Here is a 16,978-nt window from a genome sequence, read left to right as displayed (position 1 = left end):
AGACAAACAATAATATTTTTAAAGAGACAAGCAATAATATTTTTAAGTAATTCTTTTTGCACATCTCAAACTTTCCAAAAATACCTAGTATGTTATTTTTGAGATCCATTGCTGAAGTTGAACATTTTTGGTCTAAGTCGAAGAGGTTTTACCAAGCATACAACCATTGAGGAACATGCATTCCAAGCTTTGATACTTCCATCTCGTATCTGATTCTAATCAACATTAGATCATAGATGCGATAACTTTGTTTTCAGTCTTCCCATACAACCCATGAGGGGGCAAAATCTACTTCACCTTTATATCGAAATTATTCATACAACCGATACGAATTTCGTCTATGATGTTTCAAAATCCTCAATAAATCCTGATCATTTTTTTCCAAATGTGAGTAAGCCCCCACAACATAATGAAACTCTTTTCCATACATATGCGATGCACATGCAGCTTTGTAGGCGAGTAACTGCAAATCACCTAAACCATAACAAAAGTAGACACAAAAAATTAGCATGTCTTGCCCAAAGCAATAATTTATGAGATGAAGTAGATAGAAATTTCAACAGTTCTAAGAGATAAATTAATTTAAAGGCATCAGAAGAATATATATACCAACAGCAATTTCTGACTTGAGAATTTTAGAGCTAAAATGTAAGTTTAACCACCACCTGCCTCGCACCCTCCAAAACTTCTTTGTAAATACTGCAGGAGCACTTCTTTGGAAAGTAGAATTGCGTTGTTTATGTTTATCTTTATGGTTTCTACAACCTTGCTTATTGTCAGATAATCTAAGGAAACAAGAAGCAAACAGCCTCCATGTGTCATAGTGCTCCACATTTGCAGCATCCAAGTGAGAAGCAATAATTTCTACCAGAGATTCAACACTATAGTGCCCTGCATGATATCAAAAGAACAGAAAAGCATGGAATTAAAAATTATGAAGGCTTCTAAATTATATTGTAGAAGGTAAATATGATGATTTAAAAAGTAAAGGAAGACAACAAAGTACCATCGTCATGCATCTTCACAAGCTTTTCTAATGTCTCAGAACATGTTGGATCCTTCTCTAATATATCCTCAAAACAGCTCACAAGTAAGAGAGGATCGTTTGAATTAAATTGCTCCAAGAGGATAGCTTTCAATCTACAAGTGCGTAAATAAGAGACATTGTGAAAGGGGGGTGGAAAAAAACAAATTCAGAGTATTTGCTTGTGTCAAAAGCTATCACCCAACAATATGAGTACCCACAAGGAATACCAGGAAAATAAGTTTATATGAACAATAAAAATCACAGCAACCAATAATCTTCGATTGCTTAAAGTAATATCTAGATTTCATTAGGCAGAGTCAGCTATATGGATCACATGGTACTGTCATGCTCTATCAATGACCAAAAACTAGGGTAATGCTTGGGAAAAAACGATTTCTACATAAGCGATGACATTGTGGGGACATAAAGGGAGGGAATAGGGATATAGTAAATAATAGTATAAAGCCCCCTTCCTTATAATGGTGATTGGACTTAACTACTCTAGAGGCATACAAGGTAGGAATTTCTTAACAACCGTATAAATAACAAGTAGACAAGATTCATCGACAGCATTTGCAATCCTCATGCAAATAGATCCTTTTTTTTTTTTTTGGGTCTTTTTTGCTGCTGCTTTTTTTTTTGGTGGGGTGGTGGGTAAGTGCTTTCACCACTATCACTATAACTTCATATTCCGCCGTGAACCTTAGACAAAGGTCCAAATCTCTATATTCATAGTTCCCCCCATCCAGCCTCATTATCAAACTCAATGTGCTTGCAAACAAATAACCAGACCTGCTATGGAAAATTCCTCTAGTCATGCATATAATCTAAGCACGGCAAATAAATAAAACTATAGAAGTATGCTATATATAGTCTGATAAAACATTTCTTTTCCAAGGGAGTTTAGCCAAAGCTAAGCACGGAATGTGAGGTGTAGCCTTGCTCTTGCTAGTATTTCATTAAAAAGACATATCATTGATCCATCCATTGCATACAAAAAGCTAAGGGGTACATACCTAAATGGAAGAGCAGAGAGAGAAGCACAGCACTGCTTCTCAATTATTTTTAGTGCCTCATCAACTCGACCTCCAATGAGCAAAAGCTGGGAAAACAAAGATTTAAAATGTGAAAGGGCTACTGGCATCTAAAACCATTTTGACATACAGAACCGGACGAACCAATGCTCTCAATGACATAGTCATGCTATTTGAACACTACAACACCCATGTAAAATGCATTTGGATATGATCATGGATGCTTTGTACCTGTATCAATGGAAGTAATGATGCCGATGCGGAGGGCGTTGAGTCAAGAGCTATTTGTAAATACCTCACTGCATTTCTGTAATTTTCATTAAGCAGCTTGCCGTGCATGAGAGTGAAATTCTCAACACTGTTGCAGTCAGGTAGATGCAAGGGTAACAACCACGAATCAAGTCCCTCTAAAACAAATGCAAAACATTAGTAATATGTCAGAGGCGAACCAACAGTTAACCCCATTCAACCTAAAACATGATGCATAATTTGTAATTTAAAATAGAGGTTGATAGAATAAAGTAAACACGCATTTGCCTCTAATTTCCATCTGTATCTATTTTGTCGTTTTATGAGGTCAATCTCCATCTACATCTCAACTATATCAAAACTGAACAAAAGTCTCCTAATGAAGTTCACATTACATTTTTTTCCAAATATATAAGTCTACATAAATTAAAAAGGTAGAAATAAGAATGTTTTTCACTCAAAAAAGTGTGCAGCTTAACCCATGTTGCTATCATAGCCAACAAGATGATATATACATATATATGTTCTCTAGTCAAATGTTTTGATCGGAATAAAAAACATCCTATATGGATGAATTGCAAAACAGAACAAAATTCAGAAATGCCTGCTCCAGAGCTGTTAATTTTGCGATGTCTTACCTAATGGTCCAATATGGCATCATATAAGTCAATTGTGCAGGTGGAATTAGAATCGCTTATGTAAAGAATTATTATTCTGTTGGCCTAATAGCCATATCCCCAAATCTGTAACCAATTTAATTGCTAATAAACCAAGACCTAGTTATGTTTCTGCTGAAAGCAACATTTCCCAGTATCATAAGCTTCACTGATTTCCTCAATTTAAAATTGGCTAAAATGCATATAATCCTTGAATTTTAGATCATGCGAAAATAACTTCTAATCCCTTAAAAATTGAAAAATAAATCCCCTCAAACTTAAAATGATGTACAAATAAGTCCTTCCAGTTAATTTGTTATTTCACAAAACAAAAGCTTGACACATTAGGTTATGGAAATTATCAACACATAATTCATGCTGAAATGTGTTATTTGTGTAGAAAAATAAATTTTAGAAAGGTTCATTTAATCTGACCTGTCACCCTTATTTTGAAGATTAGGTGTTATATGACTCCAAATTCACGGAATTCTATGCATTTTCAGCATTTAAAATTCCTGATTGTCCCATCACATAAAAAATTTGGGTTTCCATTGCTGTTAAATGAACCTTTTTGAAATTTATTTTTTCAGACAAATAACACATTTGAGCATGAATTATGTGTTAGATAATTTCCATAAACGTTAGGTCATGAAACCCTCTCCCTAATGTGTCAAGCATTTAAAATTCCTGAAACTGCCACAAAGTGAACAAAACTAATATAAACCCACCTACAAAATTTATAACACAAAAAACAAAACAAAAAATTTGAAAGAAAAATATAAAAAACTAACAACAAAGTGTGAAGTTTTAAATATATATATATATAAAAGGAATATATATTGAAAATTTACCAAGACTGTGTAAAGAATAGGCATCTCGCGCATAAAATCTGGAGTCAACATCCATATCTTCTGAAAATTCTTCAGAATCCGAGTAAAAACCTTGCGGCTGGAAGTTTGACTGAGGCATTTTCCTTTGATGGTCAGCATCAATCTTCTTATCCTTACACGAGTTCGAAGTTTCAGATGTCTTATGCCACCCTAATCGATCATGTTGACTGCTGAATTTGTCCCCCTTCGTATATGAAGTCCCAGGGCAATCAAACTGGTCTGAGTTTCTCCACTGGAACTCTTTTGGAATACAGGAATACCACAGCTCATAATATATCAAACCCATCACCATATTTGCTATATGATCGCCGCCAGGCCCATTTTCTTGCCTAATCCTGGGAAAGAAATAGGAAGAATAGCAAAGAAGTTTGAGTTTAATGGTCAGTTTTAAAATAGAAAAATGTCATTAAAGATATGCAATCACTGACAATAAGAAGAAATCGGAACTCTAAAACATTAAAATATTTAATATATTATTCACCAGATAATAATGACACTAAAATTTAGGCTTTGTTTGGTTTCTTGTTTTGAAAACAATTTTCTGTTTTTAAAAACATAAAAACAAAAAAACTTGTTTAGTAAGTTATTTTTAGTTGATTGTTTTAAAAAACAAAAAAACAACATGTTTTAAAAAACCAAAACAACTTTTACATGTTTTCCTGCTTTTGTTTTTGTGTTTTTTATTTTTTGTTTTGAAAAGTTTTAAGAAATTTTCTTCTCTTCTTACCTATTATGCACTACTTATTATTACCAATGACAACTATCATCCACCAAATGTGATTTTCTATTGGTTTTTGTTTCAAACATGATTTTTTTTTAAAATTATTATCCAAACAAATTCTCTTGTTTTTTGTTTTCAAAACTTGTTCTAAAAAACAATTTTATAAAATTGTTTTGAGAACAAGAAAACAAAGAACAAAAACAAACAAGCCCTTAGTAACTCTTTAAAACTTCGCCCTTCCATTCTAGCATCTCCATCTCTACACTATAAATAATATGCGAAGTGGGCAGCACAAGAGCCGGGTACAAGTCCTAAAAGCTTCTAATCAATAAAAGCATGCTAAAAGGCTTCAGACTTCTTCCAGTTTCCTTCCAGCTTTTGAAATACGCCCTCATTCTCCTTCTATGCCTCACTAAAAGCTAATCAATTTAGGCACACGCAGCTACATGCTCTAACTTAAGATTATCATAGTTGTGTCAGACAAAAAATAAAAAATAAAAAAATATAAGCACTTACCAGGAAAACCTGTTTAGCGTAAACCATTTAGTGTGATACCAACATATATTTAATGGTGATACTAGGAACGACAATTAAAATAATTGAAAACTTGCATGCATTGTGAACAATTCGTTTCAAAGAATCTCAAAAAAACCTTCCCCATAAAAGGGAAGGGCTTATGATCAGTCAACTAATTTATGAAACAATACTTGGCATACTAATTGCTACTGATATTCATTTGCAAAACCAAGAGATTACGTATTAACCCCAAAAATAAAAGGGATAAGCACTAAAGAACAAAAGAACATACCACATAACGGCCTCATAAGCATCCTGAATGTTGCCTTGCATCATAAAAAACAGCATGTAGTCCACATAAACTGCATATTTATTCTGCTTCACAAGTAACACTTTATATCAATTGCAGAAGCCTCAAGAAACATTTCGGCATCACAATTGCAAAATCAAAATATAAGTAAACAAGGCAATTATAAAGTTAGGCAACTCTATTCCCATTCTGCCCTTCGCTGAACTTGCATTCTCTATTGTATTTTAGGTTCGGCCTGGCTCGCTACTCTTTGTTTTTCTTTCAGATTCTCGGAATAATAGGGAATAATTACCTCAATAATTTATAAATAAATAAAATTACTTAGTACTACGACCCACGACTCTAAATTTGAGGACCACTCAACAAAACAGAAGAATAACCTAAATAATATTATTGAATGCAAAATATAAAAAATAACTTAAATAATATTTATTCCAGATACTGTTTTAAGTCGCACATCACCCCTTATCCCACAATAATTGGTAATCTATCATGTTAATCCCTTCAAGGCATCAAGAATAAGTCAAAACTAGTTAGAATCTAGCAGCATTGAAAACAATTGGCAAAAACAACTTAGGAAAAAGTACCACGAAATATACCTCTGTTGGCTTATGTTTCATTTTTCCATTCCTCTTCATCCAAATATCATAGATGTGTTTTATTCTTCTTGGTTTGATATTACCATTTTCCACATGTTTGAGAAGCCTCAGTAAAACCTACAGATGTGACAACACAAATCATGGTATTGAAAATCTAAATATGGATATCAGTACTGGAAAAATAAATCACAACCTAGTACTATGGCAGTACATCTAAATATGAAAGTTACATACAAATGGTACATTTCTCAGCAATTTAGACTTGTAAGTCTGGAATTACTTTTCATATATTAGCTCACATTTTTAGAATATATTGCAACCCAACAACAAAGCAAGCTATTGATAATTTGTTTGCAGACAAAAATTTAAAAAAAAATTTAAAATTTAAAATTTAAAAATTAAAAAAAAAAAAAAAAAAAAACCCTCCTTCAAAACAGTTTACATTTAAATAGAGAGTTGGCAAAAGTGCACCATCCTATCATACCTTGTAAAATTCTTTATCCAGACATCAAGTTTGCACAAACTTTGTGCCATATTTGCGTGGGGATAATGAAACGAAAGGGACAAGAAGAAAATGCTTCATTGGACTCTGTTTACCAGTATTTTACAAGGAGGGATAGAGAATGAAAAATCATCCGCTAATCTCTCAAAACTTCAAATATTTAAGTTCCCAATCTATAAATTTTGATATTCGAGAGAGAAGTTAACTAACACATGTTAAGTTATTGGTTATCCTTTAAATTTCATATCAATAAATCAAATTATCAAAACAGAGCATATAATGATAAATAAATGTGTCAAAACATATATTGAACTTACTGATTTCATCTTTTTAGTTTTTTTTTTGTCAACCTCTTTTTAGCTTATTATGAAGTTAATTCAAACTAAGAAAATGGCAATTATTCAACCATCCCTTTTCCCCCTCTCGTGCCCTTCTCTTCCAACGGAAAGGATTAGATGACGAAATTTTAAAAATTGCCAAATAATTTCTAAGAACCTAAAATCCCATCCCCAATCCCAAATTTTAAAATCACCACAGTAATGCCAAAACGCCAGAACAAATAAGCTTGTTCAAAACAAATGGTTTCCATGCTAATATTATATTAAACTCATACCGAATACTTAAACTGATTCTCAAAAGGGGACGCATCTTTATTTGTTGCTCGCAGATACACACTAAGAACACCACTAGCTTCCACCCAATTTTGTTGGTTCACAAGCTTGTGTAAGAGCTTCCGCAATATACCCACATGTCGTGACCTCAATGTGTTAGGACGCAGTCTTTGAACATAAGAAGGCTTCTTCAGTGGCAAAATGATTCTTTTGCCAGCATTTTCCCTGCTTGACTTCCTTTTACGACTGTCGGTTGACGTAGCACCATATGAAGCCATTTTTAACATCAGGTTCATCAAAAAGTCATCACAAGTGAAAATACAGAGAACGAGAAATTACATTACACAAGGACAAAATTTACATGGTTAACTGAGTATATTTAACATCAAGTTTCCCCAGTTACTATTAACTTGTATAAACTTCAAATCATGAAAATATATAATTCCCTCAATCTAATTTCAGCTTCTGAAATGAACACATGTTCTCGAACATCATTCTTCCTAATTTCAATAAAAGACCCCTCCACTATGAAAACTTACTATTAATCCCACTACTACCCTGCAGAAAGTCACAAGATCCACAAGTTCATGAGGGCCTGATTTGCAGGAAGTTAGAGCGATAAGAAGACGAAAATAAAGGGGGAAATAAAAAAAGCAAACCCTCGTTTATGGCGTTGAGGGTTTGAGGCAAGAGGGTCGATAGCGCGGTCATTGGGATGAAAATCGTCGTCCTTCTCGAACTCTTCAACGGAAGAAGTCATTGTGGCAGCAGAGGAAACCCAGAACAAGAAAGAGTATTCGATGACCCTACAAAGCAAAACAAGCTTGAAGAAGATGAAATCATGGTAAAGAGAGCGCCAACAAGGAAATCGTATGGCGGGAGATATATAACAATATCTACCTAGTTTTTTTTTTCTAAGTGAAAGAGAAGTTTTATTGATAACAAATACTTACAAAGTCAAGCACAAACAACAAAAAGGAAATTGCTAGCTTCTAGAAATCAAACTAGATGCGTTTTCTTATGAAAATCTTTGGCTTGGGTGGTATCTTCATTTAAAGATAGAACTTCATTAGTCAAAGCGGTAGGGGCTGGTGGAAGCTTACGTGAATAACTTGCAGTTCCACACTGAATTTGAAAGGAGTATACGAAAATAAAAAGTTCCACGTTGAAAACACTTACGATCTGATGCTGAGGCTATGGAGCTCGCCAACGAGAACTGAACGGAGGAAGGCGACTGCAATAATCGTCTGTTGTCAAAATCAGCTTTCATGCAAACAATGAGAGGATCAGACTCAGTCATCAAACAAGAAGAATTTGAGATAACAACCACCGAAATAGCAATGATATTATTACTTGAAGATGAGTTGAGGAGGAGGAGGACGCTTCAGCTTCACCTGCACAAATCCTTTCTCGTTTCTTCTCTCTTTCTCTCTCTTTTCTCTTCAGTTGGCTTAGAAATGGTTGGCTTACCAGGCCTTTAGTCCAGCTACTTTTATATGACTGAGCACACGGTAGCTCCCTGTTTTTGTTTTTGTTTTTTTGTTTTTATTTTTCTTTCCCTTCTCCGAGTATTTATTGACAAGTGACAGGTTTTTCACCTCTCCAAAATTTATCAAGTTTAATCAAAATACCACTTTTTAATATAAAAATTATTTTAAATATATATTTATCAAAAAAATCGTTCAATCAAAAATAATTGTAATAAATAAAATTTCAAACTTTCTAGTATGTTATCAAATTTATTATTTGGGTTAACATAATCTTTTATCCCTTAAGTTTGTTTTTATTTTAATTTTGATCTATTAAGTTTTAAACCATAGGTTTAAGTCTCTCAAAGGGCAAAATAATTAAAATTTTTATTAAATTATAAAGACTAATATTTTAAATAAAATGAAACTTGAAAAACTAAAATCAAAGTGGCATAAACTTAAAAGACTAAAAATTGTATTAACACTTATCATTTTAAAAAATAAATACCACTCTATTCAGTTGGACCTTCATGGTTGACATTGACTATGTGGATGTTTGGATGAAAACCAAACTATAATTTTAAAAATAATTTTATAATATACAAAATAAATATGTAAAAAGAATTTTATCTTGACTTATATGAAAGTATTTTTTTAAGTGTTTTTGATTGCTCTCAACACTCCTATATACATATATATTCCTTTTTATTCTTATTGTAAGAACTCTTTTAGGAAAAAAATTTATCTTTTTTATAAAAAAATTTAATAGTTTCAATCAATATTAAATGTCTTTTCATATATGTTCGTATTTAATTAAAAAAATAATGAGAGATGTTAGAGTTTAGTAATTAGAGTAATCAATTTAATATTTTTAATTATTTTTATTCATACATGTAATTTAATTGGTAAATTTTTTATGATAAAGAGAAAAGATAGTAGGAATGTATGTTCTTGGTTTGGCGAAGTATGGAGATAAAAATGTTTGCTCGGTAAGTAGTCTGGCTCAAAAAAAAATCATTTTTAATTTTCTATGACATTATATAATTTTTATTTGAATAATTTTTTTATTTCAGTTAAATTTTTTTATTTCAATTTAAGTAAGATAAGAGACATCATAGCGTGAAACATTCTTGAAAAATGAGGTGGAAAATATTAGCAGCAATATCATTATATTATCATTATTATATCTTAATATAATATCTAGTTTGTAACCCAATTTGAATTATAAGCTAGATCTTGAGGATTGGAAATACTATTTTTTTCAAAAAATTAAGAGCCATTTCATACAACCTCTTAAATTTTTTTGAAAAATTATATAGATCATTTAATATACTTTTATTTATAATGTATTTTTAGTATATTTCGTACAAACACCAAACTATATTAACTATCCCTTAAAATATAACAATTTTTTAATTTTATCTCTATTTGATATATAAAAATAGCTATCTATATTATAATTATAAAAAATAAAAAATAAAACAGTATGATGTGCCTTATAAATAAGATTAATAAAAATATTTTTTCTTTTTTATAAATAAGATTAGAAAAGTAATTAATTTTACTACTTAATAAATAGATGTTTTTATTTTTAAATCACAGTTTCAAGAAAGGCATACTTGAAAGCCCTATGGAGAGTCTGTCTATGGCTCCGGACCTATATGCGTCTTATCGATTAGGTTGAGGCGATTTATTCAATATCGCTCCACTGCAGTCTTAGCACCTAGGGGGCGCCTGCTTTAAAGGAAGGTAAAGGTCTTTTTCCAACCGCAATTTGATTTTGTATAAGTGTCCATTTTTAATTGTTTAATATTATTTTTACACATTTTAATTAAATTATGTCATCTTAATTATATCAAAATGAACTATTGATTTCGCATTACCGCTTCAACCATTTCATTGACCGGTTGAATTTTCACACACCAAAAATATGTTTAAATGTTAAAAATCAAGTCAAAAATTCAGCACGTCAGTAGTTAGTAGAATAGGTTAGGCCATCTGGTGAAAATTCATCCGAACTTTTTTTTTTCATCTTTTGAATATGGGTTATAAAAGAATTACATGAGAACTCAATTCCTCAGCTAATAATATTCCTCAGTCTCCTTCGGGAGCAAGTATTATGGGTTATAGAAACCTATTATGGTTTTTTGGCTTTTTTGGTTTTTCTCTCATTTCAAGAGATACTTTTTAGATTATTAATATAAGACCTACTTATTAGATTAATTTTAATCATAAATATAAGATATATTTCTCATATTAACTAATGTTTCTAAATTACCTCTATTAATACTCTTTCGACCATAATCAAGGAGGAGAAAAAAGGAGGATATTTTTTACAAAACATGTCATAGAAACCTATTATGGGTTTTTGACTTTTTTGGTTTCTCTCTCATTTTAAGAGATACTTTTGAATTCTTAATATAAGACCTAATTATTAAATTAATTTTAATCATAAATATAAGACATATTTCTTATATTAATTAATGTTTCTAAATTACCTCTATTGATACTCCTCAACCATAATCAAGTAGAAGAAAAAAGATGATATGTTTTTTACAAAACATGTCATAGAAACCTATTATGGGTTTTTGACTTTTTTGGTTTCTCTTTCATTTTTAAGAGATACTTTTTGGATTCTTAATATAAGTTCTAATTATTAAATTAATTTTAATCATAAATATAAGACATATTTCTCATATTAACTAATGTTTTTAAATTACCTCTATTGATACTCCTTCAACCATAATCAAATAGAAGGAAAAGGAGGATATTTTTTTAGAAAACATGTCATAGAAACCTATTATGGGTTTTTGACTTTTTTGGTTTCTCTTTCATTTTAAGAGATACTTTTTGGATTCTTAATATAAGACTTAATTATTAAATTAATTTTAGTAATAAATATAAGACATATTTTTTATATTAATTAATGTTTCTAAATTACCTCAATTGATACTCTTTCAACCATAATCAAGTAGGAGGAAAAGGAGGATAGTTTTTTACAAAACATGTCATAGAAACCTATTATGGGTTTTTGACTTTTTTGGTTTCTCTCTCATTTTAAGAGATACTTTTTTATTCTTAATATAAGACTTAATTATTAAATTAATTTTAGTCATAAATATAATACATATTTCTCATATTGATTAATTTTGTCTAAATTACCTCCATTGATATTCCTTCAACCATAATCAAATAAAAAGAAAAGAAAGATATCAAGGAATATGACTATGTTATTTTTTAGAAAACATGTCATATTTATTATAATTAACTAACTTACCTAACTTCTTTAATTTAATCAAATTAGTTTAAAAAAATCTTATATTAAGCCCCGAAAGAGTACTTAATTTATACTTCTTCGATCTTTAATATAAGATCTGATTAATTAATTTGAATAGATTAAAAATTTTCATTAAATTAGTTAATATGATTTTTTAAAAAAAATACCCTAAGCAGTTCTTAATTCCCTCCCTCCCTCTCCAACTTGATTAATGTTAGGAAATATCAATAGAATTAATTCAAAAAAAAATTGATAAATATGTGAAATAAGTGTTACATATAAAACTAATATCAACTTCTCAATTGGACCCTACATTATAGACCTGAGGAGTAAATTTTTCTCATCAGAAAAATTAATAGTTATGTTACTTTATATGAATTAGCTTTTTCTTCTCGTCAAAATCCTGTAATTTCTATCTTTCGGTCAGCTAATGGTGATTATCCTTTTCCTAACATCTTGAGATGTGATATTATTCTTCATAAATTGAAGAAACAAAGGATATTGCATTGCGAAAGTATTATTTGTTTTTAGGGTTCTCTGATTCAAGCCTTCTTTTGGAGAAATAAAGACCATGAGGGTCAAATATTTCTCTGGATTTGTTTTCGGACACCACTATTGTGGTTAATGTATTTTGGAATTTTGGAGAAAAATGGCTACAGCTGTTTGACAATTAACTGTATCAATAAAAGACTCATCATAATACCTCTAAAACCACCGCCTTCAAACAATCAAATTTGGAAGGATTTTTTTCTTTTTATCTTAATTTGCGGAATGTAATTCTAAGGTAGTTATCTATTTCTTTTCTTATAAATTCCACTTAAGGTAATTGTAGCTTTATTTGTTTCAAAACCTCTTAACAATTTTTCTTTAATGATATTTTGACTTTTTATAAAAGAAATTATAATTGCCTTAATTAAAAACTTATGTAATACTCCTCCGGTCCTTAATATAGGACCCAATTCTTGAGTTGGTTTTAGTCCTAAATATAAGACTCATTTCTCATATTTATCAGTTTTCTCTAAATTACCCCTATAGATACTCCCTCAACCATAATCAAATAGAAGAGGGAGAGGGGGTATTAAAAAAGATGATTATGGTGTTTTAGGAAAAATGTGTCACTTTTCTTATAATTAACTAATTTACCTAACTTCCTTAATCTAATCAAATTAGTTAAATGGGTCTTATATTAAGGATCGGAGGAGTAAATTATAGTAATAAGCATTGAAAAATGTTGGCAAAAAATATTGAAAATCAAAAGAAATCAAAAATGATTTTTTGATTTTAAAAAATAGTCTAGATGAGTTGAGTCTTGGTACTCATCAAGGTCAAGACATATCTCTAAGTTCAAAAAGTACTTACAGAGGTACTTATAAATTATGCCTGCCAACAACATCCTCATATCAGCAATGAGATTTGAATTCACAATCTTATAAGCTATGATCTGACTTCTTACCAATTATATTAATTCTTGTTGGTAAATCAAAAGTGATTTTTTTTTTTTTTTACTATGGTTTGGTTAGGTTGTTCTAGTATAAGAGTCGGCTATGACATTTCAATGTTAATTTTAAGATTTTAGTGTCATTGGGAAGTGAATTTCATTAAAGAGAAAAGGATATCTTAAAAATTACTAAAGGACAAATCAGCATGAGTGAATTTTAAATTTTCAATTCAGACTTCTGGTACTATTTTAGAATTTTCAAATCTTATAAAATTATACAAATGCCTTTTGTTATTTTTTTTTCTTTTTCTTTTTTAAAATATTGCCACCTCAAAATTTCTGTTAGCCGGAGCTCTAACACCAATGACTCTGATAGTGACCAGTTGTCGGAGCTTTGGCAACATGTCATTGGAATTCAAGTGACTAGTATTCAAAGCTCCGATGACCATTCTTTTTTAATATATTGACTGCTTTTTGTTAGCTATTAATTACTCTATTTAGCTATTAACTATTTTTGTTTCAAAAAATATATTAAGTGTTATTAGAGATCTAGTGATTACTTTTTGTTTAATTATTTATTATTCTTGTATAATCAATAGTTATATAAAAGTAGTTACCAGAACTTTAAAAATGAAAATGGTTAATAATTAAATTAGGATAGTAAATAATTATATGAAAATAGTCACCAAGAATAAGAGTATTATTGTTATTTCAAAATATTTTAAAATTTTAAAACAATATAAGAGGTTTGATTTGAAATTTTGCAATTCACTAATGATAATTTATCGTTTAATATTTTTGAAGATATTTTAGTTTTTTTCCTTTTTATTGAATGATTTAAGGGAGTCTTTGTAGCTTTGTACCCCAATAAAAAATTCTTCAAATTAGAACAATCATATTTCTCGGTTCCTCTTTCTTGATTTAAGGGACGCCGAGGTAGCACTGCCTCTCCTTTTTTTCTATTTATCTTTATAATGAATTGTTTTGCTTTCTTGCTTCATGCTCTCTGAACTACGGTGAAGTGAGCAAATTTTTAATACTTTAATATTCAATTATTACTCAGCTCAAAATATAAATATTAAAAAACTAAATCACATGATTCAAAACTTTAATTAAAATTAGTTTAAAAAAATAAATTAGTCAAAAAAATTAACTTATATTCTTAAAACAACTTTATTTATAAAAACAGTGTGAAAGAGTGAATGAATGGAAAAAATGTATGAGAGAAAATAAGTAGAAAAAAATATGAAAAAACATATAATTAATTAAGAATTAGAATAAAAAATTTATTAAATGATAAGTAAATTCAAATTCTAGATTATAGAAAAACAAAAACCAAACACCTTTAAAGATTTGATGCTTATATTTAAAATCAATAAGAGTATATTAAAAATTATCTATTTATTTTATCAAAAATACATGAAATCATCTCATAGTATTGAATAAAATTTATTCAATAAAAATTAGAATGAGTTATACAGAAATTTGATAAAATTACAATACAAATACAAATACAAATAATATATATATAAAAAAAAGAGGAGGGGGGGGGGAGGGGGAGAATATAAGCTTACTGTCAAGCGTCCTAAGACAACAATAAAAAGAGAGATGATAAAAAGTGCGCTGGAGGGAAAGGAAAGCAGAAAACGAGAAAAAAAGGAAAAGGACGCAAATCGTCTTTTGGCCCCCTGCTTGCCAGAGACATTTCAGTTGGAAACTCAACTTTGGATTTCACGCCCAGAACATCACTTCAAACAACTAGCAGACTGCACATCCCCATCCGTATATTATTTACCGATATTTGAGCTTTGTGCTGCGTCCGGATGCGAAGAAAAACTGTAAGAAAAGAAAAAATTAGGGGGAAAAAAATCTTATCACATCTTTTATTTTAGATAAATAAGAGAATAAAAAAGAAAATAAGCAGATACCAAAATGAGTTGGAGTATTAAGAGTCTATTTGGCTCAGTGAGTAGAAAAATAATTTATTATCAATTTAGTTTATAAAAAAGTAAAACTAGGTACAAATTAAATTAGATAAATTGAATTATGTTTGGATTAGAGTTTAAAAAAATTAGTTTGTAAAAATGAGATTGATAAAAAATTGTTTAGATTATAGTTGAGTAAAAATAAGTTTGGTTATAAAATAACCAAAATGGGTATGGGTTTTAATAAATAATGAAACATGATTAAAAAATATATTTCATTTAATACAATGAAATTAAAACAATTCAATATGAAAAAATCAAATTTAATAAGTGAATTAAATTTTAAAATTTTAAAGAAATCATAAAAGATATTTTAAATATAAAGTGAAATATAAAAAAATAAAATTATATTTTTAGGAGTATATTTAAAAATAAAAATATATTTCTAACTTATTTATTACTTTCAATTAATTTTAACTGATTTTTTGTTATTTACAAATTAGTTATTTGAGGGTTATAATAAGAACTAAAGAAGATAATAAATTTCTTAACTTTTTCTCTCTCAATGTTTCAAAAGTTATAAGTCATAAGCTGTTAATTTTAACTTATAACTTATTGTAATTTTTCATATAAAAGCCAAATTGCCCAATCACCCATCCTAACAGTGTCCAAATTTCCAATATGACTTCTGCTAAATTTAAACTACTTTTCACCTCTGAAAAGCCCAATCAAACAGGCATTAAGGCTGCACATGTGCAGGACTAAACCTTTGTCCGATGACCAGCTTGAAAAATAAACAGGCTGAAAAATACAGCTCATTACCCAACCCTGCCTGTGAAAAGCTCTAGTAAATTCAGATTGGACAAATTTGAGCTGGGCAGGGCAAGGCAGGCTTTCATATCCAGCAAATCAATATATTATATTAATTAACTAGTTATTTATATTCTTTTTAATAATTTAATATAACTTTACATTAAAATGACAAATTGTCCTTAATTTAATTATTACTAATTAATACACGATGAAACTACATTTCATAATAGCTAAGATGAGTGAATTATGACAAAAACAAAATGTTGTAAGTATATCTCATTAAATTAATTACTTTTCTAATTTTAAAATTTCTTATCTAAATATGAATTTTTTTTTTCATAGCTCCCAAATACTCATAAGAAAAGAGATCAATTATACAAATTGTCAATCATCATAATATTTATATTAAAAAAGAGAATAACTATACAAATAATAACACGTCTTACTCTCAAAATATAAAAAGTTTGTTGGAGGGGAAGGAAAAAGCAGGAACGCAAAAAAAAAAAAAAAAAAAAAAGGACGCAAATCGTCATTTGGCCCCATGCTTGCCAGAGATGGATCCGTCTTTTCGGTTGGAAATTCAATTTTGGATTTCACGCCCAAAACATCACTTCAAACAACTAGCAGACTGCACAATCCCAGCCGTACATTATTTACCGATATTTGAGCTTTGTGCTGCGTTTCGATGCGAAGAAAAACTGCTAAGAAAAGAAAAAATGAGGGGAAAAAAATCTTATCACATCTTTTATTTTAGATAAATAAGAGGGGAAAAAAAAGAAAATAAGCAGACACCAAAATGAGTTGAGTGCCGAGGCTGCAAATGGCAAAGTTAGGGTCTTACCCGAAATCCAACCTATAAAATAAATGGGTTGAAAAATACAACTCATTATCTGCCTGTGTTCATGAAAAGCCTTAGTAAGTTTGGGTTGGACAAATGAGAG

The 16,978-nt window shown here is 29.8% G+C and overlaps 1 pseudogene; it reads right to left on the bottom strand.

The window, feature by feature from the left end:
- Positions 1-253: 253 nt before the first annotated feature.
- Positions 254-7,393, bottom strand: LOC114733215 (uncharacterized; annotated as a pseudogene).
- Positions 7,394-16,978: the final 9,585 nt, after the last annotated feature.

This window comes from Neltuma alba, unplaced genomic scaffold, assembly GCF_004799145.2.
Source record: "Neltuma alba isolate B1F8T4 unplaced genomic scaffold, ASM479914v2 tig00012988_pilon, whole genome shotgun sequence".
NCBI lineage: Eukaryota > Viridiplantae > Streptophyta > Magnoliopsida > Fabales > Fabaceae > Neltuma > Neltuma alba.
Note: the sequence above shows the minus strand (reverse complement) of the source record. Positions and strands in the feature narration are given on the sequence as shown.